This window comes from Phascolarctos cinereus, unplaced genomic scaffold (genome assembly GCF_003287225.1).
Source record: "Phascolarctos cinereus isolate Bilbo 61053 unplaced genomic scaffold, phaCin_HiC Scaffold_2;HRSCAF=192, whole genome shotgun sequence".
Taxonomy (NCBI): domain Eukaryota; kingdom Metazoa; phylum Chordata; class Mammalia; order Diprotodontia; family Phascolarctidae; genus Phascolarctos; species Phascolarctos cinereus.
This window is the reverse complement of record NW_027555625.1, coordinates 256,877,009-256,881,301: the sequence shown is the minus strand read 5'-3', so window position 1 is coordinate 256,881,301 and position 4,293 is coordinate 256,877,009. Positions and strand designations below refer to the sequence as shown.

The window sequence follows — 4,293 nt, the reverse complement described above, 5'->3', positions numbered from 1 at the left end:
AGTAGAGGCCTTGGTTATCATGTATATTAAACATTTGTACTGTAGGGAGCTCAGTCATCAATCACCCATGGCAAGTGAAAAGAGTTCTGGATTTTTGAATCATAGGACCTAGATCTGACTCTTAGCCCTGATACATACTACTTAGATAAGTTACTTCCATACTTTGGGGCTCAGTGTAAAATGGAATGGTTGAATTAGATGATCTTTAAAATCCCTTCCATTTCTAAGTCCTATGATCCTATGAAAATACCTGTATGTACAGCAGTTGTATAACAAAGCAGGAAGAGGATGATTGTAAGTTCCATGAGGGCAGGCACTGTCTTTTGCCTCTTTTTGTATCCCCAGTACTTAGCATGGTGATACATAGGAGCCTAATGGATGTTTATTGAATGAATGAAAGAGGGGAGAAACTCCATGAAATCTTGGTCTCATTCTCTTCAGGAATAACTCCCCATCCAAATTTTGTCTGCCAGGATTATTACCACAGAACCACACACCTTAGAGACCACCTAGTTTAATTTCCTCGTTTTTCAAAAGAGATGACAATGAGATACAGAAGAGAAGTCATCTTTCCTTCATCATACAATTAATCAGTGGAAGATGCAGGATTATAAATGAAGCCTTCTGACTTTTCGGGAAGAGTAGAGTACAATAGAGCACTGGATTGGATGACAGCCAAGAAGCCTGGGTTCAAGTCCTGAGACTTCTGTATGACCTTGAACAAGTCCTCTCAACAAGATCAAAGAGTTAGAGAATTACAGAATGTTGGAGCTGGAAGGTACTTTAGAGATGATCTTGTTAACAAATGTTCCACGAAGTTTGGATTCAGTCAGAGGGTTGCACTTGAGGACCTAGAGGGCCACATGTGGTCTTGAGGCTGCAGGTCCCCACCCCTGATCTAGTCTTTCATTTTACAATGGAGGAAGCTAAGGTTTATAGAAGTGAAGCAACTTAAGTGTTAGAGGCAGGACTTCTACCTAGATCTTTGAAAATCAAATTCAGTGGCTTTTCCATTATACTTCATTTCTTAGGTCTCATTTTCCCTATTTATAAAATTAAGGGGTTAGCCTATATAGCATTTGAAGTCTTTTCCACTTCTCTACCTATGATCCTATGATTAAGGCTCCGCTATAATTTATTTCAAAGTAAATGGATGCAGAGAGACAAAAAGGGACATCTCACCCTCCCAAATTTAGGACAAAATAGTACCAGCCTCTTACACTTTTCTCTATTTCTTACCCTGGATAGCAGTCACTGAAACCCCATGACATCCTCAAATGGCAAAGAACATTCCATTATCTTCATCAGTCTCAACTAAGGCAGGAGAATGGCTTCAGGCATTGTGGAAAGATCTTTATCAGCAAGGATCAAAACAAGAAGATTTTGTCGTTGTGCCTTCTCAGTTTTTCAGACTGCACAATAAACAGAACAATCCATGCCTCCAGAGTCTCGGTTAATTGAAGTTCTACTATAAGTAATATTGCCTTATGGATACAACAATACATTCTGTGTATGTCAAAATCACTTTCAACTTCCACAAACATTTGTTAAGTATCCATTATGTGGAAGATACCATTCTAGGTGCTGGGTTACAAAGATAAAAAACGAAGCATTCCTTGCCTTCAAAGAACTTATATTTTACTGACAGAATAATTAGTAATAATAACAACCACACCAATAAGAATTTATATAGTGCTTTAAGGTGTGCAAAGTGCTTTACAAGTATCATCTCATTTTAACCTCACAACTCTGGGAGGTAGATACTATTATGGCCCCAGTTTTACAGATGAGGAAACTGAGAGAGACAGAAGTTAAGTGACTTGCCTAGGGTCTTACAGCCCATTAAGAGTCTGAGTCTGGATTTGAATACAAATAAATGGGGCTGGAGTCATTCAACACTTAAAGGGGAGAAGCTGGCACCTTAACTGATGGTTGGAGGAAGAAAAAGATTCTGAGAGGGAGAGGAAAGGAGGGAGTATATTACAAGCATGGAGGATAGCTTGGATGAAGGAGATGGAATACTGAGTTCAGAAAATAGATAACAGTTCAGTTTTCCTGACATATAGTGTATGGGGGGGTGTGATATGAAACAAAGCTAGAAAGGTTAGTCAGGGCTACATTTTATTTTATTTTATTTTATTTTATTTTATTTTATTTTATTTTATTATTTTATTTTATTTTATTTTATTTTATTATTTTTCCAGTGGGTCACTGCATACTTTTATTCTGCACATAGAAGCTACCAGAGAGCTGGCCTGTGGTCTCGTCAGGAACTGCATCACAAGTGCATGGCTCCGCACATCAACACTGGGGTTGGGGGTGAGAACAGGTCATTCTATCCCAGTCACAAGATGATCAGGGTTTTCTGAGAGAGCGCCACATGATCAGGTAGTTTCTGGTAAGACAGTTCTAATGAAGCAGTGAGAACATCACGGAAAGGTGGAGGGGAGAGGGAAGTTAAGCAGCTGAGGCCCCTGCCCCCAAACAAAACTGGTCTAGTACTTGGTGCTGCCCATTCTTAGGACAGGAGCAGACGTCTACAGGGGTGACTGGCTCCTGTGAACTCCGAGGTTTCCTGGCCACAGAGCTTACTTGGCCCGAGAGTTTCTAAAGTTCCTTCCAGCAAATTTAGCCTTGCTGCCCAGCTCTTCCTCAATTCTGAGAAGCTGGTTATACTTGGCCAGATGCTCAGATCAGCAGGGGGCACCAGTCTTGATCTGCCCAGTGCAGAGACCCAACGCCAGGTCTGCAATGAAGGTATCTTCAGTCTCCCCAGAACGATGGGAAACCATTACTCCCCATCCATTGGACTTGTCCAGCTTGCACACCTGGAGAGATTCAGTCACAGAGCCAATCTGGTTCACTTTGAGTAGGAGACAGTTGCAAGCTTTCTTGTTCACAGCCTTTTCAATGCACTTGGGATTGGTCACTGTGAGATCATCGCCTACCATCTGGATGCCTGCAGTAGCAGTGAAATTCTTCCAAGCTTCCCAATCATCTTGGTCAAAGGGATCTTCAATAGACACCACTGGATAGTCCTTGATGAAGCTCTTGTAGATGTCCCCCAGCTCAGAAGAAGAGATGTATCTGTTGGAATCATCAGGAGACTTGAAGTCCAAGTCATATTTCCCAGATTGGAAGAATTCTGAGGCAGCAACATCCATGCCAATTATGACCTTATCAGTATAGCCAGCCTTACCAATAGCATTCTTTAGCAGCTCCAGAGCTTCCTTATTCTCCAGGATGTTAGGAGCAAAGCCACCCTCATCCCCTACGTTGGTGGCATCCTGTCCATATTTCTGCTTAATCATGCTCTTCAGGTTGTGGTAGACCTCAGCTCCAATGCTCGTGGCCTCCTTAAAGTTTGCTGCTCCAACAGGGAGGATCGTGAATTCCTGCACTGCCAGCTTGTTACCAGCATGGGAGCCACCGTTGGTCACACTGAAGGCAGGAATGGGCAGGATGATTTCATCATTTCCTGCAAGGTCAGCAATATGGTGGAATAGGGAGACACCTTTCTCAGCAGCTCCAACCTTACAAACAGCCAGAGACATTCCCAGTATGGCATTTGCGCCAAATTTAGATTTATTCTCAGTGCTGTCCATCTCTACAATCAATTTGTCGATCTTCTCCTGCTCCACAACATTCAGTTTCTTGCTAACTAGGGTTGGGGCAATAGTTTTATTGATGTGCTCAACTGCTTTTGAGACACCCTTCCCCATGTAGCGGGTCTTATCATTGTCTCAGAGTTCCAGGGCTTCATGGATACCGGTAGAAGCACCGCTGGGCACAGCAGCTCGGAAGAGACCTTTTTCAGTATAGAGATCAACTTCAACAGTGGGGTATCGACAAAAGTCAAAGATCTCTCTTGCTTGGATCTTGCAAATAGACATGTTGAGTTTCTAGATGGGGCTTCCTCTGCTGGGCTCAGAGAACAGAAGCCGAGGGATCTAACTACGCCAAGAGGGAGCGTTAAATGGGCGAGCTCACCCCAGGGAACCACTCCTTCTCCTCCAGGGCTACATTTTAAAAGGCCTTCATGGCTACACAGTGTAGTTTATATTTTATTCTGGTGGCCATAGGGAGCCAGTGAAGATGTTTGAGTATTAAAATGTCATAGAATGACCTGTGCCTTGAGAAGACTGTTTTGATAACAGTGTGAAGGACAAATTGGAGATGGAAGAGACTGGAAGCAGGGAGACCAATGAAGAAGCTATGACAACAGGCCAAGTGAGAGCAGATGAAGATCTAAACTAAGATGGGGGCTGTATGAGTAGAGATGAAGGTCAGATG

At 42.7% G+C, this 4,293-nt stretch overlaps 1 pseudogene; it reads right to left on the bottom strand.

Annotated features, from left to right (window-relative positions):
* Positions 1–2,592: 2,592 nt before the first annotated feature.
* LOC110205325 (alpha-enolase pseudogene) lies at positions 2,593–3,838 on the bottom strand (annotated as a pseudogene).
* Positions 3,839–4,293: the final 455 nt, after the last annotated feature.